Below are 25284 nucleotides of genomic sequence, written 5' to 3'. Positions count from 1 at the left end.
GGTAATATGGTTATCTTTTTCCTCAACTGCTCAAAATCTTACAAATTCCTTGAGAGCTGCGAGGTGGGACAGTATGAAGGAATGACCCAGGTAAGAAGGTTTGGTAAGTTATCTCTGTAGCCATATTTGCAGGACTGATACTGTGGTGAGCTCATTGTATTGCCAGTGTATTTGTAGGTTTGAGGAAACGGAACTGCAAGTTCAGCTTACAGTGCTAACTGTAGCATGCAACTTGACATGATCAGACATTTCATTTATTTTCCTTGTCACACAAATAACATAATATGTTAATGAAAATTGAAATGAAAGAAAATCTTTGCCTGTGATTCACCACTCCAGTAAATGGCCATTTTCATCTCTTTGTGTTCTGTGTTCCCTTACCAAATGAATACATTTTTATGTGGTTATAACTGTAATGTAGACACAGTTCCACATTCTGTTTTACATTTAACATTTTATCACAACCATTTTTCTATGTCATTATTACAGTTCAAAGCTTTGTAGACTGGAGCATATGTGGCACCCAGCTTTGTCGTTTCCCTGGAGGAGGTTCAGATAGAGCTGGGTGAGGTCTGTTCTGGGACTAGGCAGGCCCTTCCACTGCCTGTTCTGGCTGGGAGCTTGGTGGTGGCTTATTGTATTATGAGGCTAAGGGTTGGGGGAAGAGGAATTTTTGGATTGTGTGCAAAGATCAACTTTTCCATTTTCTTTCCAGAATAGGCCCTGGTAGGAGTTGGAGGAATTAAGGCCCATGGGTTTGGTGATGAAGTGAAGAAAAGGGAAGTCAGAATTTGGAATTACTCTGTTAATCACCCAGCATGGGCCTTGGTAGTATAGTATCCTCATCCTAGGGCCAAGAAGAACGTTTTCTCTGCTGGATATTCTGTGCAGCTGGGCACAGGAGCATGTTTAGACTCAGGCTAACTCTGGTCAGTAGAAAGCCTAGAGGACCTGGTGGGTGCTTAGGACTGATAGCACTGATAAAGCTTGGGAATCACTCAAATTGTTGCTTCTTTATACTAATTCCAGTTTAGGCCGCATAGGCCATTTGATTTATTTATTCTGGATTCTTACTCTGCCTTCTTCCATAAATATTTGAGATGTCTTGCCCAAGACATACAGATTCAGTAAATCTGGTTTGTTTTTAAGATCTGTATCCCTTTTATTTAAACTTGCATGGTGTAGAGTGCAGAGAAAGAAGAAGAGAAGCTGGAGAAAGACAAACAAATCTCAAGGAGGGTTGTAAAATACACAGAAGTAAACAGGTGAGTTTGGCCATTATTTCTTAGACAGGACACACTAGGAATAAAAAATACATGGTCTACTATTCCTCGGAGGAAATGATGCATGAAATAAATGTTATTAGAGGCTCAGGGGGATGTTTTTCCTTATTTGTTAATGTACCTCATGCTGAAAATATGCCAAGGGCTGTCAGCACTGGGCTGTAGAATTATAAGAAGCCTTTCCTCCTGAACCTTCTGGTGAGTGGAAGGCACATCCACTTTGTCTTCCAGAGCCTTCACCATAATGAATGTCTGCATTTCCTCAACTCTCTTTCCATCTCTTTTTATTTCTCTCTTTCCTGGCCAACATTTGACAACGGAATGCCTTTCCAGGATGAGTACAACAAACATGAACATTTCCAGCTTATTCCTAGAGCATCTTTCTTGACCTGAATGGGAAGCATCATTCTCTTGATCTCTTAGTTGAGGTTACTTTGTAGGAAAATGTGATTGCAGCCCCGGCCATCAAAGTGGTGAAGAATGAAGCTTAGGATTCCCCATCTTTCTCCTGTCCATGCGGGAGCATCAGTACAATGTGTGTCTGTCAGTGACAGGAAGTAATCCCACACAAACACACTGAAAAGACTTGTAGGGTGTCTCCTCGTCTTAGTCTAGCCGAGGGAGAAAGGGAGGAGGAGGAGGGGAGAAGTGCTGAACACCTGGAGTTTGTTCACAGAGCTGATGGGTTGTAGCTCACCCATCTTCTCCACTCTGTATGATAACACTTTGTATTTAAGACTCTCTAATCGGGCTTGCATGCCTCTCTTCTTTTCATCTCTCAAGGTTTGTGCCCAAATATGGCTTCATTTCAGCCTTTATTTTCCACTTCACTTCAGATGCTCAATCCTGTGGGGTGGGCAGAAAAGGCAGTTTGCCAAGTCTAGCGCAGGACTTGTGTCTAAGGGAGTCAAGAAGCATCTCCCTGGTGTGTGTGTGTGTGTGAGAGAGAGAGAGAGAAAGAGAGAGAGAGAGAGAGAGAGAGAGAGAGAGAGAGAGAGAGGAGAGCCTTCAGTAAACACTTTGGAGCTTTCTTCTTCCAAATGGCGGGTGTGATTCCTTCGTATAGATACGTGACTATTCTAGTAAACTTAGTGTCCAACCCAAGGTCATAAGATTGACCTTGGCATTCACTCATTCATCCGTCCATTAATTCAACAGCTATTTAGTGATGACACCTTTTATGTGTGCAATGTGTTTTTTTTTTTTTTTTTTTTTTTTCGGTACGCGGGCCTCTCACTGCTGTGGCCTCTCCCGTTGCGGAGACAGGCTACGGATGCGCAGGCTCAGCGGCCATGGCTCACTGGTCCAGCCGCTCTGCGGCATGTGGGATCTTCCCGGACCGGGGCACGGACCCGTGTCCCCTGCATCGGCAGGCGGGCTCTCAACCACTGCGCCACCAGGGAAGCCCGTATGTGTGCAATGTGTTTGATTATCAGCTCTTTTGGATTTGCTCTGTTTCTGTCCAGGACTTGATAAAGTGCTACACTCGTAGTGGATAATCATTAAGTGATGGTTGATTGTTCTTGAATCATCAGCCCCTTCCTTCACAGTCCAGAAAATACACAGTCATGATATTTCCTTGTCCTAAAGCAGGATTCTCATAAAGAACGTGCTCCAACCTTCTACAATATGGCAAACTCTACTTATGTATAAACACTCATTTTGGGGTTTGCCAACTAGGATATGAATCCTGGATCTACCACATTTTTGGGTGTGACCTATGGACAAATTATTTGACACCTCTGAGCATCAGTTTGTACACCTATCATGGCTCAGTTCCTGTTATTGTTGTTTTTATACCACTACCTCTGGTAATTCCTTCACCTTCCTCTACATTTCTGATCACCAAACACTTCTCCACATACTTCGTTTGCCATTTGTAGAGTTAGATATTCCTCATCCTCAGCCATGAGTGGGCAAAGCACCAGACAGGTACTCAGTAGATAATTATTCATGCATCAAGTTTTGAATCTAATTTTCCAGAAGTTGATAAATATGGGATTCCTCCCCATCTCCTTCGCACATGTGGGTGGTTTCAGCGGCCAGAAATGGAGCAAGTGAAAGGTCTGTTAGAGCAGAGGTCTCCAACCTTTTTGGCACCAGGGACCCGTTTTGTTGAGGACAATTTTTCCACAGGGGGATGGTTCAGGTGGTAATGCGAGTGACGGGAAGTGATGGGGAGCGGCAGATGAAGCTTTGCTCGCTCGCTCACCGCTCACCTCTGGCTATGTGGCCTGGTTCCTAACAGGCCACAGACCGGTACTGGTCCATGGCCGGGGGGTTGGGGACCCCTGTGTTAGAGAATTAACAGGAGTTTTACTGTGAGGTGGGGCTATGGAGAAAAAATATTGAGGAGCTTATTTTTTAATATAATAGGGAAATTTCTGACTTGTTGCAACTAGGATTCCAGTCCCTTTAAGTATTTGTTTTCAAATTTATTAAAATATTTTGAGAAAAATAAATTATTTTAGTTTAAAATTATTTTCTCAGGTGAAAAGCTGTTCTTTTTTTTAAAAAAGAATGTATTTTTATGGAGAATGTGGAATATTGGAAAATTAAAATATCTTTCTGCTGGGTATAGGGCGTTAAGTATTATTTTGACATTTTCATCAATAATGTGGGTATTGTCTTTGGGTTCAATCTATAGGAAAATTCATGACCGTATGTGCTTTTGCAAGTAGCCAATTGTTTGTACTGAATACCTGCATCTGAATTTGAAAGAAATTCATTGGCTTAAGTATTTTTTCTGACCATCTTTTGACTACAACTTCTTTATTCATCTTTTTTTTTTTCCTTAAAGGTGTCTTCCAGTTTTAGTGTGCATCCTTCCAATTTGTATTTTGTGCATTCTTCAATTTATTTTTTGTTGCATCCTTATGTATGAGGGGTTCCCCAAATCTAGCCTATCAGCTGATATTGTAAATAAAGTTTTATTGGTACATAGCCATGCCTCTTTGTTTACGAATGGTTTTTGGCTGCTTTTTAGAACAGCAGAGTTGAGTAGTGGAGGTAGAGACCAATATGACCTGCAAAGCTGAAAATATTTACTGTCTGGCCCTTTATAAACACAGTTTGCCAACTCCAGAAATATAACACAATCTCCTGTTGACGAATATTTAGGTTGTTTCCAGTATGGGGTCTGTATAAACAATGCTTCCTTGAACATTTGTTAAGCTGCTCACTGTTACATGTGTAACATTATATGCTTAGGAGTGGATTCAAAGGGGTTGAAGAGTAGGAACATTTTAAACTCTACTCATTTTTGCTGAATTCTATTCCAATCCTCTGTTAACTCTTTTCAAAGTGTTATTAGTATTATATTCTGTGCAAATTGCTTTTCTCTTTAAGTAATATTATCGTGAGGCATAAATTCTTGAATCATGCTTTCTCTCCCTGTGAACTTGCATGCCTTGTTCTGAATGCTTCAGTAGAGAGGTCTGAAGCTAATTTTTATTCTTATTTTTTTAACACTTATGGGTGCTTGATTATTTTATGTATTTATGTATTTATTTAGCTTGAGTACACTAAAGAAAGATTCTTTTCTCTTTTTCTTTTATTTGAGCCTAGGAACTCAATAATTTTGATCTGTATCAATTGTTACTGGGTGAAGGTTCTCCTTTCAACATGAGTAATAATATAAGGCATGGGATGATAACATTTTCGTCCATTTTTCTGTTGCTTCTGCCAGAGGCCTGAAGGTACCAGCTATCCTGGGTCATGGTATTAGGAGGAAAAACGTTCCCCCAAATTCATGTACTTCCTGGAACCTCAGAATGTGACCTAATTAGGAAGTAAGATCATTGCAGATGTAATGAGTTAAGATGAGGTCATATTGGAGTAGATTAAACCCTTAATCCAATATGACTAGTGTCCTTGTAAGAAAAGAAGAGACACAGAGACAAACACACATAGAGGAGAAACCATGTGAAGACGAAGCAGAGACTAGAGCGATGCCTCTACAAGCCAAGGAACTCCAAGGATGACCAGCAACCACCAGAAGGTATGAGAGAGGCAGGGAACAGAGCCTTCCCAGGTACTTTCAGAGAGAACCCTTTCTGATGACACTTCCATCTTGGACTTTGAGCCTCCAGAACCATGAGACAATAGGTTTCTGTTGTTCATGCCCCACAATCTGTGGTGCTTTGTTATAGCCCAAGAAAATGAATACAGTCACGTTACTCCAAAAAAGTTCAAAGGTTGGAACATCCCATGCTGCGCAGTGATTTTGAGACCATGCAAGAACTGGCTTCCCATGGTCCCTCCACACTCCAGCCACAGCCCATCAGGCCCCAACCTTAAGTGTGTGGCCACTTACCAGGGTTCCCACCTTGGCAGGCTCTGCACAGCTGTTTTGCAGACTACTTTGGAGAAGTCCTTTTAGACGGATGGGAGCCGGCATCCTCTCTTGGTGTCCCCTTCACTCCAGTGCAATTTTCCCTGCACTTGGCAGGTATTTAAAAAAAAATATATTTTTTGGCTTGGGTTCTAAGTTCTATTTTCATGTAAAACACAGTATTTCTTTTGGTCCCCCCCCACCCTTGTTTTTGGCTTATAGAAAGGAAAAGAAAGAGGCAGTGTTATCTTTATTTTGTCATCTTATAATTGCCTCGCCATGACAGATTTTTAAGTGCAAAGTGCTTAGTTCTACTCATACATTTATAGTTTCTCTGTTTTCTCTCTCTGTTCTAAAAACAGAACCATGGCCCAGTCCTCTAAATTGGAAAGTCAAGAGGGTCCAAAAACTAAATTTGAAAGAAGTTAAATAATATTTGGCAGGTAGGAAAGCAGAGTACTTGATCCTGGTCCTTTATGATGGATCCCATAAGTCCCCAGAAGTGTGGGAATGGAGGAAGAAGGAGATGAAAACACAGGGCAACGTTTCCATTGCTTAGCTTTGAACCCTTTCCCCCTTCTGCTGATGACTTGTACTTATTAATAGATAAGTCTTTTAAGTTTGCTAATTGAGGAGCTTTGAATTAATTGACCCATTTTGAAGGCACAGGTTGGGGAGATAATATTTCAGAATAGCTATTTTTACAATGAATCATGAATCATCCACGGTACAGCTAAGGGATAGCAATTGTTTCCAATTATTCACTCCAGTTCTTGGAGTCAAGGCAGACCATGTTGAACTTATTATGTGTTAACATCTCTCCCCAGAACAGCATGTTCAGGCTTTTTTTTTTTCTTCTGGTTATTACTTGGGTCATCCTTTTCAGGCTATTCCTGAATTCTGCTGTGTCTTGTTTAAACTGATCTGGCTAAAACTGAACTTGGTTCTTAGAATAAAGGGGGACCTGTGCTTTTGCTCCATGTAATGGCATCCCTCTAACATCTCATATTCACTTTAAGGGATTTTTGGAAAGATTATTGAAAATGATTTCCAGTGTAGCATTACTTTTCCTTATCTAAGCTGAATTTCTTTCCTTGGCCATTTTTGTGACTTATTTCTGCCTGCCCCACAATTTCTGCTAGCCTTGACAGACTGTGTAATTATTTTTTATCAGCACATTTTGCACTTCCAGGTTGTTAATAAATATATTGAAGAAATTTAGCACCGGAGGATTAAGTATAATCAGATTCTTAAGGCAGTAGCTATTAACTTTGTCTGGGCCTGAGAAATGACCATTGATTTCTGTCCTTTAGTTTCTGTCTTTTAACCAGTTCTAAAAACCCATAATGGTATTTCACATCTTGCTTTATGTGTTCACCAGGTTTCCCCAAAAAAGTCACTAAAATCTTTGGAAGCCTGAATTTGTTTTGTGCACTCATTTTTCCTTTATCTCCATTTAAAATAAGACCTTTCAGAACATTCTCTAAGCTAAACAGTAGCACTCTCCCCTGTACAGAAATAAGTATGTCTTTATTATAGAAAACTTCCTCTTGCAGGTGCATTACTATATCATAGTTATTAGCCCTACATTCTTAGCTCCTCCCCAGCCACTGAAGAAGTGAGGCAGAGGAAAGGCCTATCTTGTAATGGGCTTCCAAGGGGGTAGTTTATGTATTTCTAAGCACTGAGCTAGGGAAGCAGAAGAGGGGATTAACAGACATCACACTTTCCCCAAAGATATTGAGAGATAAACTCAGCCTAATGCATTTAGAAACATGGATTTAGAAACTTTGGATATCTTAAAAAAGGGTTTCTGAAAAAATTGTATCAATATAATTTTAAATTATGCAGCATCAGGTCTGTATTTCTTTAATCTTTATCACTTTTTATCTGAAGACATCCTAAACACGGGTCCCTAGGTTTAGAAAAAGAAGCGTTGAGGCTGGAAGCAATCTTGGCATGGCTTTATAACAAGTAATATCTCTTTCTAGGCACCCAATGAATTTGAATTGGAGCCAAAAATACATTTCCAGTGAGAGATCAGCACAGGGACAGATACAAACGTGTGGCTTGCAGATCCTGGTAAACTTCAGGGATGGGGACATTGGTTCAGATGAAATAAGAAACCCCTCAGACATTCTCTCAAGGTGTTCCCTTGAATCCTGCTTCTCCTTAGTTTTGGGAAGAATTGGACAACAGGAGCTTTCCACGCCTCTTATTTAGGAGCCTGACAAGAAAACCCACCCATCCTGATTCCCATTTTCTCCAACCCATGGAGCCTGACAGCATTGCTTATAAAACCAGTTCTCTTTTTATTTGTCAGCTGAGTGTCATGGACCTGAATTCTTACCCTGGTTTCACTACAGAACTTTAGAGAGCTGACGTTTAGGGGCAGGTTTTCAGAACCTGCAGGTTTAGGGGCTGTGCGGGGCTTGAGCACACAGTACTCCAGTCTTAGCAGAAGGCACAGCAAGAACAAAAGCTGTGCTCTCCTCCCCCCATCCATCTTCATTCCTCTGATCTATTAGAATCTCCCTCTAAAATTGCTCTGTATGTGCTCATGACTTTCTCTGAGGCAAGACTATGAGAACCATTCATTTTACTTTATTAAGATAATAAAGCAGGTTTAGGAAGATTGAGAGATTTATTCTACAAATCACTGCAGAAATGTAGTGAAGAGTAGGATCATGATTCTGAATTGAGGTTCATCATCTGTCACATGGGTCTCCTGGGGTTCCTCAAAAGCTCTCTGCTGTGTGCCCTATTCCATGACAGTTCTAGACCTGGAATGATCCAAAATCCATTACATGGTATTGAGGTTTTAGAGAAGTTACTAGAAGACTAATGAAAATTGCTATGGACTGAAGGTTTGTGTCTCCCCAAAATTCATATGTTGAAGTCTAAATCCCCTATGTGATGGAAGTGGGGCCTATGAGAGGTAATTAGGTCATGGAGGTGGAGCCCTCATCAGTGGGACTAGTGCCCTTATAAGGGGGTTAAGAGGCCAGAGCTCTCTCCCTTTGCCATGTGAAAATACCGTGAGAACACGGCTGTCTGCAAACCAGGAAGAGGGCTCTCATGAGACACCAGATGTGCCAGTACCTTGATCTTGGACTTCCCAGCCTCCAGAACTGTGAGATCTAAATGTTTGTTATTTAAGCCACCCAATCTGTGGTATTTTTTAAAAATAGCAGCCTAAGCTAAGACAGAGACCTTTAGTGAAATCTGTACAAATTTCATTTCTGGAAAGTAGGTGGTAAGGTGCTAGTATCTACTTTATTTCCCTTCTTTTGTGTACAACTTCCAATAAAAAGATTTTTTTAGAAGTCCTTATTTGAGCCTTAACAATTCATAACTCCCTTATGATTATATCATGGGCTCTGCATGTCCATTTTTAATAATCAGATATGTCCTTAGGGACGCAGGGATACATATCAGAGATTAGTAACTGTTGTTGCCTTGGCTTCAAGATCCCTAGATAAAAAGGTTGATCTCTCTTTCTCTCTCTCTGCAACTAAATGGACATCAATACAGTGTATATAGTTAATAAGTACATTAAATTAATTCCAATTATGACTAATCCTGTAAAGTATCTCCCCTCTGTTATGACAGTTTCGTTAGGTAAGCTTAGGAATTTGAAAAATAGAGATGATTTCTGTCATATAGTTGACAATAAATGTTTTTTAACTTAATAAAAAAACCCATTCATTTTAGATTGCTTAATAAGCATATTTAGAATTTTCTGATCTCCTCTTTTCTGCTTGTTCTCTATACCTCCCCATGCCTAAAATGTCCTAAGTGGACCAGTGGAAGTATGCTCTTTTGATTTATGCTGATGGTAGGAAGGCTACCGTATAGTGAGGACTGTCTTAAGGGCAATAAAATTAATGTAAAGGATGTTACATTACTTCATTGGGTCAAAAATTGCAAAGTTTATGTTATTATTTACATTTTAAATATGAGGAAGCATGGTCAGAAACTGCTTAAGAAATTACAGATTAGAGGTCACAGAAATGAAATACAGTCTAGATTGATCTCATCCCAGAGTCCGAGCTCTTCCTACTTTGTTGCATGCTCTCTGTTTGTCAAATCCCAACATTGGTGAGCGTGTTGATGATAGTGGTGAAAGAGAAGAGGGAATAGTTCTTCCTGCCATACTCCGATTTCATGGTTTTCCCATGACGTGGCCCGAGATGGAGGGGAGTTGTCATGAAGCTCATTAAGTGTGCTGTGTCCTGTCTACACTACACTCCCCACCAGTCATAACAGGGGTATCTTTAATATCTGTTAAGGTGCTTCTTCATGAACGATGGTCTGAGTAGACATGTAAGCAATGATGTGTGTCTAGTTTTAATTCTTCTCCTTGTCTGTCATATGGTACTTTAGCTCATGCATTGGTGTAGGGCTTTAAACATTTACATTTAGAAAGTTTTTATTTGATGGTATTTCTCTCCCCGTGGTTATAGCAAGATCTGTCATGTCATGTCTTTCTAAGCCATTGGTGACTTACCGTGTCTGTACTGTTTGGAATTTTCTAAAAATGTTCAGACAACCTTACCAGGGTTGTGATGCTATTTCTGCCTCTTATTTTTTTGCTGTCACTCTTTTTTTCTCCAGGGGAAGGTACAGAGTTGGGTGTGTGACAGGATGAAGGTGGGGGAGGTTCACTTGGCCTCCATAAAGTTTCAGTTCATGAGGAAGGAGAATTGCTTTAATTAATGTGTCTCCTAGGAAATCTGAGATAGAGTGGGACAATCTCATCACAATCAGAGCTGTCCCCTACCTAATTAGTGAAATATTAAAACAGAATTGCTTAAGTCAACCAATCTTACTTTCATAATCAAATGTGCACCCTGAATTTGCATGCATTCTGATCCAGCCTTTCTACTCTTAATTTATTCCAGGGTCTGGGGTGAAAATTCCTTCAAAAAGAATTGTCCTCCTCAAGAAATATGCAAGTAGGCCTGGTGCCACATTAGTTAGCTGAGCAGATTTGTATTATTTTGGGTGTTTTCTTTTTCCCAACATCAGTCCAAGGTGCTTTCTGTCAAAATGCATTTGTTTGTTTTCTTAGTTTGGTCTTTACGGAAAAAGCTGGGGCCTCATATATTCAATAAATAATGTTTAACATACAAATCTGACATAAGAAGATATGAATAATTCTTGTTCTTAAATTTTTCTTTCTTGCCCTTTGACATCATTTATTCAATGACTCCCGTTCACAGTAGAAATTTGTAATTTTGAGCAAAGCCTTAGCATTTTCCAAATATTTACCTGTTCAACATTCTTGATTTATTGTCACTCAGCTTGTAAATTAACCACAAATGTTTAGCAGCTCCTACCACTCCATCCGTATAAGTGGTCCTGCTCTCCGTTTTTACCAAAGGACCAACCAGCTCCCTCCCCTCGGCGCCTCCCCAGCTCCTGAACGCTGAAGTCATCTTCCTTTACTTGAAGTCTGTGCCGTTCCTGGGAATCTATTCCCTTTCCCCCCAAATCTGTATCTTTCACAGAATTCTCACATATTTACAACTTAGGTCTGGGCCCTAGAAGAGATCAGAGTTCACATAAAACCTTGTTCACCATTCATTCGCAGGAAGTCAACATTTCTGGTAAGTTTCTGCTTCCCTTGGATTTACTTATTCCCTCTAATTTTACATTTGTTCCACTTATTTTTCTGTAAATTTCTTATTAATTAATCACACAATGATAAGTTCTTAATACCTCAGGGAATCTCTCTGTTCAATTATTTATCTCAGAATGTTTTCCTGTCCCTGTGCAGACTGATGGTTTGCTGGGCCTGATGTACAGCTGCCTCTCCAGGTGTCCTTGGACCTTCATCCAAGAAATTCCTTCTGCTTCCCCCACTGTCCACTGAAATCTATGTCTTCTTCTCTTTTGGATTATTTCTAGGTTCGAAGAAGCACAGCTTCTAGTAGCCTTCTGAGATCCTATGGATGTATTTGTACCACCTGAAAATATTATTATTCTGTACTCACACTCAATTATCAATTTGGCTCAATTATATTCTAGGTTAGAAATAATCTTCCATGGGACTTTGAAGGAATTTCTTCAATGTCTGCCAGCTTCCAGTGTTACTTTTTAGAAGTCAGTTACTATTCATACTCCTGATCCTTTTGTATGAGAACTGCTTTTTCTTTTTGTTTTCTGGAAATTTCTAGTATCTTTTTTTTATGGTGTATACTTTTAAATAATGTCAGAATGGTTTGAATTGGTAAGGATATTTTTATTTAAAGGGCTGGACACTTTATAGTATTTCTCAAGATAGAAACTAATATCCAAGAAATTTTATTATGTCTCCCCTGTTTTTCCTTTATCCTTTCTGAAATTCCTAAGGTTTGGATACTGGACCCTCTACATGGATCTTGTAATTTTATATCATTTTATGTTGGCCATCTCTTTGACTTTTTATTCTACTTTCTGGGAGATTTTCTAAGCTTGTTTTTCATACCTTCTATCAATATGTTTTCTAAATTTCTACCATCATACTTAATTTCTAAGGCCTCTTTCTTATTCACTGAGTATTATTTTTATAACTTACTGTTCTTATTTTACGGATTAATGTCTCTGCTTATCTCACTGAGAATATTTTTGAAGTATTTTTCCCACTCCTGGCTGCATTCATCATGTCTACTGATGCAAAATCCCCTTCCAACCTGCTTGTTTTCGTCTTTTTGTCTTTCTCTCATGGTGCAGCTTCCCTCACACATCTGGTGAACCTGGTGTGTCTGTTCATATGTAAAGACAAAGCACTGAAAATATGGGATTGCTAACTAGTGGTCTTCACGGTCCAGAGACAAGGAGGAGAACCAGCCTTTCTGTTAGGAGTGCCTTAAATGTTAGTTTATGTCCCTTCCCCTGGGCTCATCAGGTTCCTTGGAGAGGAATCCTCCACTTTTCTGCCCATGGAATATAAGCTTCTTCGTCAGTATCCTTGGAGACATCAGGGAAGGGGCTGGGACCTCATTGTTGATGTGCAGGTTCTCACTCAAATCCCACTTCTCTTTTTTTAATTTAGTTTTTATTTTATATTGGAGTATATTTGATTTACAATGTTGTATTAGTTTCAGGCGTACAGCAAAGTGATTCAGTTATACATAAACATATATCCATTCTTTTTCAGATTCTTTTCCCATATAGGTAATTAGAGAATACTGAGTAGAGTTCCCTGTGCTATATAGTAGGTCCTTGTTTATTATCTACTTTATATACAGTAGTGTGTATATGTTACTCCCAAACTCCTAATTTATCCCCCACCACCTTTCTCCTCTGGTAACCATAAGTTTGTTTTTGAAGTCTGTGGGACTGTTTCTGTTTTGTAAATAAGTTCTTTTATTTATTTATTTATTTTTTTTTGTGGTATGCGGGCCTCTCACTGTTGTGGCCTCTCCCATTGCGGAGAACAGGCTCCGGACGCGCAGGCTCAGCGGCCATGGCTCACGGGCCCAGCCGCTCCGCAGCATGTGGGATCTTCCTGGACTGGGGCACGAACCTGTGTCCCCTCCATCAGCAGGTGGACTCTCAACCACTGCGCCACCAGGGAAGCCCTGTATCATTTTTTAAGATTCCACATATAAGTGATATAATGTGATATTTGTCTTTCTGTGTCTGACTTACTTCACTTAGTATGACCATCTCTAGGTCCATCCATGTTGCTGCAAATGGCATTATTTCATTCTTTTTAATGGCTGAGTAATATTCCATTGTATATATGAATCAAACCTCATTTCTGAGATGGCCCCTAACCCTGGCCCAAGAGGTGCCTGGAGTCCCTGAGTCTAGAGAACACTCTGCTTTGACCTTTTCTAAGGGCATCTCTTCAGCCCTTTGTCAGGGTAGAGGGGTGATGGCCTGGGCATAGAATTTGATGTTAAATATAATTCCTTTTAGCACATTATCAGCTAAGCTTCATTACATTCTTGTACACTGTGTTCCGGGTGGGACAACAGATACTGATCTAATTCCCATGTCTGTCACCTGCTTTTCTCCCCTGGAAGCTCTTGGAATGGTCTCTTCATTTCTGGTGTTGTAATGAGACCCTGTGTCGAATGTATTGACGTTCATTATGTTCGGCATTCCTCTGTGGATCTTTTCAACTCTTGTCTTTCCGCAGCTCTGAGAAATCTTTATTATATCATTTCTTTATTATCCTCACTTCTGCTTTCTGTGTTCTGCCTCTGAAATTCCTCTAGTCAGATACTTTACCTCCTGAAGTAATCAACTCTGTCACTTAACTTTTATTTCATATATTTTTAATTTCTCTTTGAATTTTCTTTGTGAGAGAAGTGTTTTATCTTCTAGATATTCTGTGAGATTCTTTGTTTGGTCAAACTATTTTTCTTGCCAAGAAATCATTCTTGTTTTCCTATTATCTTTTTTTCTGTAATGCCACCCTCTTCTTGTTTTTTAAATCTGTTCTTCTTAATTTCTTTGAGGATATTAATGAGAGGCTATTGTTCCATTAAAATTCCTTCATGTTGTGTTCTGTGGGGCTTATCTTGTCTTTCTCTTAAATGCTCCATTCTTTCCTAAGTTACCTGTTCGTGTATTATATTGAGCAGCTACAAAGTTTACTGCAAGTCTTGTCCTGTACATGGACTAGCAGCTTTACATGAAATAAGGAGGAGACGATAAACCTTTGAGACCATCGAAATGAGTGAATTGTGCTTTGCAACCAACACCCATGTGTTTCCTTTTTTTCTTAATTTAATAAAGAGTCATAATTTTATAAAGGGGCGGTGACTTTCAATGCCTGGCTACCAGGCATGCTACTTGCCAGAATAGGAGTGAAGGGTAAGAAAACTCATTGTTGGGCATTCTGACTCGCAACTCATCTTCCTGTGTTCAGCCGTCATGTCCAATTCCCAACTTCTGTTCCTGGGATTTGGAATGCTGAGACTCTCCAGGGTTTTGCATGGAAGCTCTCTCTGCTACTCTAGCCTACTTCTGTTTCTTCTTATTTTCCTAGAAATTTACTTTTAGTACTAAAATGAATGGAATGCTTTTTTAAAAAGTCTCACTTTCTCATTTGGTACTAATCCTTATTGATCTTTGACAAAATCTTTTGAGTTTCTAGGCATACAATTATATAACTTATAAATTATATCCCCCATTATTCAAGCTTCTACATATTTGGTATTTTTGTTTGTTTGTTTGTTTCATTACTTTAGCCAGAATTTCCAAAATAATAATGACTAGTAGATTAGAGTAGACACATTTTCTTATTCCTGATTTAAATTTAACTGTTACTCATGCTTCAATTATAGGCCTAATGTTGGTTTCAAGCAAGTATTGTTTTTTAAGCTAGTATCTATATTATACTCATAATGAGCTCTTGAGAAAACATTTTCTTGAGGAAAATTTACTATTGATTTAGTTATAGAGTCGGGAGGAAAAAAGCAGCTCAAGTTGAGTTCTAGAAACTTACATTGACTCAAATGGAAGATTTGGAAAAGAGAAGAAAAGGAAACTCTTGTATTGAAGGACCACTTGGCATGTATCAGTGGGGAGATAAGCATCTGGTAGAGACATGCTGACTTGTTGATTCATCTGTGGAATTCAAATTTTCACTGATCTCCTGGGGCTGAAAAGCATAACTTGAAAATTAGGGCACCATGTTTTGATCAGCTTCAGAATAAATAAGGAACTGAAATCAGTTGTTTGAAAGAAATATGACTACAGGGCTTGCGTTTGATCATCCATCTTCAAATTTTTAGCTGAATGCAAGGTATCTGCATAAAATTCCTTGTTTGTTCTTTGTAAATTTTTTCTTAAAGAGTGACAATATTCTTTAAAACTAATTCTCAAGCCTTGGTTCATTAGCAGTTTAACCTCTGATTATCCAGATAAATGAGTTGTTTCAAGGGGTTACTAAGGTTTCCTTCCTGGAGACCAGAAAAGTTTGAGACGGAGATGTTCTGTAGGTCAAACACAGCCTCCTTACATTTTGGTATTTCCAGACAGAGATATTGGATACAGAGATATTGGATACCTAGGGTAAATAATCAAATATACTTTTCTCTCCCTTTCTTTAGACTTTCTTGTGTTCTTCCTTGGTATCCTATGATGATACTTCTTTCTTTCTTCTGTCATCATAGCCATGCAATGCATTCTGACTGCCTTTATGGTCTAAACCATGCTCATATTGGAACCAGTCTAGAAAGGGGAAGATAGTGGTGATGCTTAAATAAAACATGTGAAGATATTATAGAAAAAGCTCAGTTCTCTGGGCTTTGGTGAAAATGTTTTTGTTCGGTTTAACCAAACAACCATATTTACAACATTCTGGGATGGCCCAGATTTAAGTGTTTTCAGCCTGGGGAAAGAGGGAAGAAAACAAAACAAAGCAAACCTTTTTTTCTGAGTTGAGTACCAAATGGAGCCCAAGACCTCTAGGTGGACTTGAACTAGGCTGGGGACACATCATCTTTTGGGTCCTTAATATTTCCACAGGAATACAACTCTCCTTGCACCATTGTTTGCCAGATTCCTTCCCCACATGTTTTACTATGAGCATCTAGTTATTGGGAATTTCTGTGTGAATCGTCACACCTACATTCAGGTTCTGCTTACTTTTTTTGGATTTCTTAACACATGTGCTGAAAGGGGAAGAGGCGTGTGAGGTTTCCTGGGAGTCCGAGCTCCAGGCTATCACCACAAAGCTTTTCCTTGGAGAAGCAGTAGGTAAAAAGAGCACTTGTTGTCACTGCCCATCCAGCCTCTCCCTCCACCCTGCTCTACACAGAGACATAAAAGCCAAACACTAACTCTGCATGCCACTGGATTTTTTCCCACCTTATCACTTTCCTTGGGGGTATAAAATGCTGATGCAGTTGAGATCTTGAAATAAGTGATTTATAACCAAAATGGCCCTCTGCAGTGAAAGGTCTATGAGAGACGGCAGAATTTATTTGCTGAGTTACTATGCAAATTTCACAATTAAATCTTAACTCAGCTCCTGAGGGAATATCAAGGATTACTGAAGAAAGGGGCTTTGACACGTTTTTTAAAAAGGAAAGAGAGCAAAGAACTAGCAGAATACCGTACAGTTTCTCAGCTCTGTGCCTCCATGTCAATCTCTCAGTGGGAATCACGATGGAGAGAATCAGGTAGAACAGGGAACAGGGAAGATGTAATCAGGGGAAAGGCAAAGAAACCCACTTTCTTATTTGTGAAACTGAATTAATGAATTTTTTAAAACATTCGTTGCCACAACGCGCTGCCCAGGGGGAAGTACATTTGGAGACACGCACAGCCACTCATCTATTCTTTTATTCCTTCCCCGTGTGCCCTAGGCCTCCTTTCTTCCTTCTGCACATTACCCAGACTCTGGTGGTGGAGAGCTGACCCTCCCTCCGTCTCCCCCTCTGTTGCCTCCAGCCCCTCCTGAATACCCGTGCTTTCTCGGCTAAGGTAGTTTTAGCAAGAGACTTCTGTTTTGACAGGCAGTCTCTTGGGCCTCTTCACTGAAAAGGCCAAAGCTCCCTGTGCAGCTAAAATCTTTACCTTTAAACAGCTCACTTCCCTGAACTGCATGCAAATAGGAGGGCTCTCAGAGCTCCCCCCCTGCTCCCTCAGGCTCCTGTAGATCATCTCGGCCCTGGAAAACCATCACTTTGGGGAAGCCTTTTGAAGGGCACTCATCCCTCAGACACTGGCGCACTGGTGACCACCAAGCTGTCCTCAGAGCCCTGCTCCCAGGGCATTTGTAGGCCTCCATCTTCTGCTTCTTGCAGGAGAAAGGCTCTCCCTCCTTTCTCCAGGTTCAACTGTGCAGAGGCAGCTAGCTTGTCCATGCTGGACGATAAAGAATAGTATCATGGTGACACCTTAGCTCATTAGCTCAGTGCCATCTCTAAGAAGGAAGTGTACTTACTCTTCCAGGAAAGAGTGCGTATGGCTGCCAGCACCCACTCCCCCCGCCACGTGCTGACCATTGAACAACTTGCAGACTAACATAGGGTGGGTTGTCTGTATCTTAGGAAAGTGAGGTTGAAAATTCCCACTAGTCTCAAGTATCCATTTTATTTAGTTCCGTTCTTTGTGCCCCTTCCCTGATAGAAATCCACCCCTGTGAAATCACTTGGAAGTAGCCAAAGGGTTTGGGGCTTTTTCTGTGCCTCTGCCTGGGCCAGGTGTAGTCCCTGGGAGAGCTGGCAGTGGACAGAAAAGACCATGAAAACAGCAAAGACAATGTAAAGTTGTAAGCAGGTTTCTCCATAATTACCTTGCAGGCAATTAATCAATTTCTGGCTTTCTTGGGGCGCGGGGCCTTCCTGATTTGGTTGCATGTGCCTCTCAGAATTTTATCTATTATGCCTCCACAAAGTTCATTTCTATGGGGAAAATATGTGTATTTTTCCTTGGTATGGAGTTAAGTTTATAAATCTTGATAAAGTTTATCAAGAATGATACTGATATTTTATTGGTATTGATCTTATATTGAGGGCCATTATGTCTACTAAGATATTGTTTGTGATAAGAGCCACAAATGACCATCGCAAACTTTCCTCATTCCTGGGAACACAACAAGCTTTCTCTTTCAACAAATAATGAGTTTCTTTTTCCCAGCATAGCTTTGGTATGGAAAGCATTCATAATTATACTTTAATACCTTGTAAGGTGGAAAGCTCATTCTGTGGTATTACTGTACAGAAGTTGTACATTTCAAAAGATGTTAGACTCTGAGCACATTATATAGATGCCTTTTTGTTGCCATGTCTACTGAACGCATTATTTTTCCGAAGTGCCTCCATAAATATCTTATCTGATGGTTACCGTAGCCCTTTGAGGAAGGTGGGACAGGCAAGGTGATAAGCCGATTAGTAGGAACTTATATGTGGTGGAGTGCATTTTTCATTATAACATAGCTTGTATCCTCTACTGCTAAATAGTTATGAGAAAATGGATCTTGTTCCAGCCCTTTCTGAGGAATGAATGCAAATGGTAAGAAATTCAACACGAATAGCAGGAATCATAGGCACTCATCACAGGAAGGGACCGCAGGTATTGTTCATTCTCAGGGACCACATGATCACCAGTTTCCTTGTTGTATCGCACATTTGTGGAGCGTCAGACCCCCCACAGACACTTCTGGTGACAGGGGACTCTCTAGTCTCGAAAACACACTGGATCATTGAAATACAATTTCTGAGATTGAGATTTCTTGTAACTTTTGCCCACTGGTCCATAATGTTCCTCTGTTTACTGCACAAGGAGAGACCAATCTCTTATTTCATTTATTCAACAGATATTTAGTGAGCATCCACTGTATGCCAGGCGTCATTCTAGGAGCTAGGGAGAGAGCAGTGTATAAAACAGACCCAAATCCCCATGTTCAGGGGACTTATATTTCCAGTGGAAGAAGATGGGAAGCAAAACAAGAAACTTATGTAGGGGGATAGATCTGATAAAGCCATTGAGAAAAATAACGGGGAGGGCAGTGGCAGTATTAGGGGGGTGGGGTTCAGTTTAAACAATGTGCTGAGAAGGTGACATTTGATCACAGAACTGAAATGGGTGAATGGATGAGCTGGCCACCCACCCACATACCTGGGTGAATCGCATTTCAGGCAGGGTGCACAGTGAGGAAGGTGTACCTGGCATGTCCTGAAGGAATGGCTATTGTCCTGGCAGTACAGCTGGGGCAGCACGAGCTGGAGGAAGAGCAGTAGGAGAAGATGCTGGGGAGGAAACTCAGCTAGTAGGGCAGGTGGGCAGTGCAGCTAGAGTTCTGTGCGCCTCTAGCTCCTACTCAAAGGGAGATGGGAAGCCACCGGAGGTCATGGAGAAGTGATGTGATCGAACTGTGAAAGGAGCACTTTGGCTCTTGGGTTTAGACTAGACTTGGTGAGGGTTGTGAGTCAGGCAAGGTGGAGAAAGGAGATAAATTTAGAGGCTATTAGAGTCACCCAGTGACTTGGAAGCAGTGAGGATGTTGACAAGTGATACATTCTGAAGATAATGCCATCAGAATGTGGGGTAAGATGAAGAGAAGATTCAAGGATAACTCTTGGGTTTTTAGACTGGGCCAATGAAAGGACGGAGCCATCTCTTAATTCAGATGAGAGTGACTGTGGGTAAAACAGAATATGGAGAAACAATCAGGAGTTTAGTTCTGGGTATGTTAGATTTGAAATCCCTAATCCGTGATATTCCTAATGTTTAAAGACACTTGTCATGCCCATGCTGATCAAATATATTCTGTTCTGCTGTAATGGACATATGTGTCTATAAATAATCATCATGCCATGCAAAATTGCACAATAAAAACTATAGGGCTTATGGGGAAAAATAAGGAGGGGGCATAACATTAAACTTTTTCAGAGACACATCAAAAAAAAAACCACCAACAACAGCACAGTTTCACATCTGTTAAATGCTTATGGAATACATAAACACTAAGATAAAAAATGGCACTTTGCCCTGAAAAAACTAGTTCACTTGGGAAAATGGGCTTTAGAAGGGTTGTAGCATGTGAGTCATTGTGAAGTGGTGAAAGGTGGAATATCTGAAATGCCTGGAAAGTACCAGAGTGGAGATGGGTGTGGCTTATTGTTCTTGGTTCAGCATTGGCATTAAACATCACAGTTAAATGATCTTTCCCAGCCTGAAATTCTGGGCATATTTTTTGAGATGAAGGTCCTTCAAGGCATACATTTATAGCAGATGCCTGTTTCATCAAAACTGAAAATTTGATGCAGTATATATCCTTCTTTAATTAACTTCTGTATAACCTGGAAACTCTCTTATGGAGTTGAAAGTGTAGCAATGTTTGAAATCACTAAACTAGCCACTACTAACCTCAAAAGGAGCCACTTCTTCAGGATTCAGTGATTTGTGCTGAAAGTCTTTGAATACAGACAGTCTTTTTTTTTTTTTTTTAAATTTTCCTACATGAACTACTTGGCATTTTAAACCAGGACATATAGACAAGTTTGGGATATTTCATTGCTGTGTGTGCATGTGTGTGTATTCATGTACGTGTGCATGTGTGTGTTTGGTTTTTGTCTCTTGTTTTGTGTTAATAGAAAACCAAAAATGCAGAAGGGTAACAAAACATTGCCTTGTGGAATAACACACTGTGTGAACCAGTGTGGCTGGTAGATGTTTTGTAATAGGGAAGAACGTATCTGACTCCATGTTGGATCTGTTTCTTTTGCTTTAACCTTTGTGTTCTGTTGTTTTTGCTTCCAGTTAAGAAAGTTGCCTATAGCCTGAAATATACAGGATAGTCCATTCTCAGGGCTCTGACCTTTAAGGGTATAACACTTTTTCATTCATATAGAGATAAAAAGTTGCAGAACAAAGAATAACATCTGTCTTGTGGGAGGTTTACAAGAACATCGTGGCCTGACCTCCCCAGGTGGACAGCTGCAAGAACAAAGAATTCCGACACCAAGAAGTTTGCAACAACAAACCATGCCCCTCCCTCACCTTGCCTTTAAAAATGCTTTGCTGCAACCCTTAGGGGAGCTCAGGGTTTTTTGCATATGAGCCACCTGTCTCCTTGCATGGCCCTGCAATAAACCTTTCTCTGCTCCAAACTCTGACGTTTTGGTATTGTTTGGCCTCATTGTGTGTTGGGCACACGAACTTGCATTTGGTAACAGTTTGAGGTGTGGTCCTGTGTATTCCCATGCATCTCAGTTCAGCTGGATGCAGTTCTCTGCTTCTCAGGGACAAAATCAGGCATCAGCAAATACAAAATTCATGTTATGCTCAAATTGTTCCCTAGTTGATCTGTTTATCAATTGCACTGGAACAAATACACAATTTCAGAACAAGTGTTATGGAAGAACTAATACTAACACAGGAAAATTTTAAAATACTAGAATTTTAAATTGTGTAGAAAACAAATGTAAGAGTGCTTTTCATCTCTGGTGTAGACCTGATATAGAAGAGGGGACTTTGTGGTCTAAAGTCAAATGGGACTTCAGTTTATGGAAAGAAATTTGTTGGGAAATCTGCACCAGACCTCACATGGTGGAAGGGTTTCAATAACTCCCAGTCTCTAACCTGCTCTGGGATTGGGTCCCAGGCACCTCAGAAACCTCCCTCCTAGTGGGATCTCCCATGGCCTTCTGGCCCCAGCAGAGCTGAAGGTAAGGATTGCTTAGTAATTGCTCGCCCTGTGCAGAACTTTACCTTGACCCTAACCAGGCACATTAGCTCAAGCCCAGAGGCTCAGCACCTAAATGAAATGTAGCTCAACTCACAAGGAGCCCGAGTCTCAGCAAATAAGAACCGCGTATAAAAATGAAAACTTGGTCCCATATGTCTTTAAACCCATGACGGTTACTGCTGATATGATACTGCAGGGGAAAATGACTTAGATTTTTGTTGGGTAGATGGATTTGGGGGGTCTTTCTGTGCAATTTTCTTTAACATAGTGGGGTCTTTGTCACTGTAATGAAAACTGCCTTTAGCTAGGAGGAAATAAGAAAGGAAGAGAGAGAAACAATAGCAGCCTAGAAGCAGAATTTTCCAAATAAATTAAGCACTTTTGAGACACAGGATTTATATTAGAAACACGGATACAACCTTATCCTTGAAGGTGTGAAGATCTAGGCTCTTAAAATTAATGTAAATAGCAGTTATTATTTCCTCAGGCATCAGTGGGGATCTTTGAGTGTATGAAAAGCTATGTATAAAAACGAGGGGCAACAAAAGAAGGGGTCACATCCAATAAAGAGTGTTTGCAAAATCTTGGAGAAATTTGTGCAGCACTGAATTATAACACCTTTCACTCTTATTTTTCATAGATATTATATAAAATGAAGTAAAAAGAAAATAACAAAGGGATGGTTTTGCACATGCCTCATTTACATGAACAAATTTGGACTTGTCAGTGTATCTTTTATTCTGTGTGTGTGTGCAGAATTCTGTGGCTCCACAGTCAGGAGGTCTGAGATCTATTCTTAGCCAATCATAGATGTGACCTTCCTTTCAGCTCCTTCCTATAAATATAAAAACTGCTCACCTCTCAGGTTTATTGGTCAGATTAGATAAGTTGATGCATATGAAAATATGTTTCAAGTAGTAATATGCTGATCGAAGATTATTAATGTGGGAATTATGGAAGGAAGAAAAATGGTCAAGACAAGAGGAAGACTGCTTTAGTTTATCCAGCTCCCATGGGAAATATGTGTTTTGCTGGTGGGGAAACTGGGGCAGCTGGGTATGTGAAAGACAGAGAAAGACAGTGCACACGTGTTCAGGTGTTTGTAACTGCAAGGGGGACAGCCCTTTATTAGGCAAGAGATATGCTGAGTTTCAGGTTTCCATTACCAGGAGACTTGGAAAAGTTGAAACTCAGCCTAACTAGGGCTGCCAATGGCCTCTAATGAAAATTTCCATTTGGAGAGACTAGATGTTGACTTGGCATGACACCAAACAAGCAGCCTGCTGCAAAATTTTACACCAATTGTATTTCTCCTAATTAAACCCTGTCTGACCTCAGCATTAAGAAACAATTTGTTTCAGGATATAACCAGCACACATAAGCAATTACATTCTGTTTGCCCCATTAGCATTATTTGGCTCCTTTGCTATCCAGGGTTGCTACTGCAGCAAATGCTGCCCCAGAGCCAGAGCTATAAAAAGCCTGGAGTGTTTGGAGGCTTTTTCCCCCATACTAAGAACTAAGAATATCACCATATTTTAGCCAAGCCAAAGATTCTGGGAACAGTGTGCTTCTGTGTTTATTATAAGGGTGTGTCTATATATATATATGAATATTTTTATGAGTTAAAAAAGACTCTACTTATAAAAAACCTGAGGAAGCTATAATAATCTAAGTTTATAATAATCTTAAGCTTATCTGGTATGCTATTTTTCGTTTCCCCTTTCAGCTATGACCCTTGTACTTTTACTTTTTTGTACCTGTCAGATATGGTGAATTTTGGATTTTAAACAGAAAGAATTGGGTCCTGCAAAGATTTCAGGGGCATTGGGGGCAAATGCTCTTTTATAAAAGAAGCATCCTCTCCGTATAACAGAGAGTGAAATAGACAAAGACCTTCAAATTTGAACTGTCAGCAGACCCACCTGTAAAGTTCATTGAAGTGGCAGGAGCTCTGGGCCTGGGATCAGGGCGTGGGTTTTGTCCTCTTGGCCCGGCCCCTTACACTCACTGGATCTCAAGCACATCCCTAACCCCTCTGAGTCTCTATTTCTTCTTTATAAGATGGGACCAGAGAGCTATTTCTGTAAGGTAATTGCAGAGATTAGTTGAATCATAGTTTGTGTTTCTACTTGGTCATTGAAAGCTGAAGAGCTCTAAGTACATATTAGCACATTCTTCATTCTAATTTCATTATGACTCTTTTAGTGTGGTAGGCTCCTATTCTTCTGCTATCCTTGGTTTGAGAGCTGTGGTGGGAAAGATAGGAAAGAGGGTGCAGTGAATTCCACGTCAGAAGGAGACAGATGGAAATGAGGAAAGGATTCTATGTATTCTGTTGGAGGAGGCAATAGGTGGGGATTTGTCCTCAGTTTTTGTCTAATTTTTACCTCCAGTGCCTAGGAAAGGAATTTATTATTGGTTTCTCTACTCCAGTTTTTCAACCTGTAAAATGGGAATAAAACCTTCGTCCCCCATTTTATTTCAAAAAGGTAGGGTGGGAATAAGCAAGTCTTGCTTGTTAAAAGCTTTGAGAGTCCCCAGGTGCAGGTGTTAGTGAATGGAACATGGTTTGTTTCTTGGAATTGCAGAGAGGTGTACAGAGAGGCTCTGACACTCACTCTTCAGCGCAGTGCTTCTCTCTGTGAATCAAGAGCACCTTCTCTGGGCAGCTAAGTCTCATGAGCCTTAAAAATAAAGGTACATTTCAGCATTGAAGCAAACTTAAAATGGAGAATAAAGAATAAGTACTAATTGACCTTAATAAACCAAAAAGATGAATATCCACCCCTTTCTCCTGTCTCAACCCATTGTTATCCTGCATCAACACGTCGATCTAAAAGTGTAGCAGATCAACTCCTGTTTTGAGACTCAGGGTCTAGAATGTAGCAGGTCACAGAGGAGCAAGAGCTTCCCTTTGAAATAGAAAACTTCCATGTAAGTCCCACCTCAGACACTTCCCACCCATGTGGCTTGGGCAAGCTCCTTAACTTCACCCAGTACCAACTAATCATATTTAATTTTCCAGATAGCATTATTTGCATTTTGCTTTTCTCCTAAACATTTCTCACAAGTCAAAGGCATTAACATAGTCATTTGTATTAAACGGTTGGTAGACCAGTGATTCAAAAATTTAGGAATCACCTCAAGCATTTATGAAAGTTCGGATTCCCAGATTCCCTTAGAGGTGCTTATAGCTCATGTGGGGCCCAAGAACCTGCATTTTTAAGAAGCAACCCTGGCGAATTTAATGCAGTTGGGCTGAGACTAAAATACACTTGATAAACCTACCTGGCACCCAGAACAGCATCTGACATGTAGTAGGCATTCAATAATATTTGTTGAATGAATGCAGAAGTGGTGGCCTAGCCTATCCACATCAAGACAGGCTGCTTGCCCTGTGGGATGTATAGAAGCTTACTGGTTGGGGAGCTCTCTATCAGAAATTAAGGTATCAATTTCCTGGTAGCAGGGGAGGGAAAATGAGAAATAGTAAGAATCGGGGTAGGAAGCCCTGGAACTTT

The sequence above is a fragment of the Mesoplodon bidens genome (genome assembly GCF_964165515.1).
Source record: "Mesoplodon bidens genome assembly, chromosome: 12".
Classification (NCBI taxonomy): domain Eukaryota; kingdom Metazoa; phylum Chordata; class Mammalia; order Artiodactyla; family Ziphiidae; genus Mesoplodon; species Mesoplodon bidens.
Note: the sequence above shows the minus strand (reverse complement) of the source record.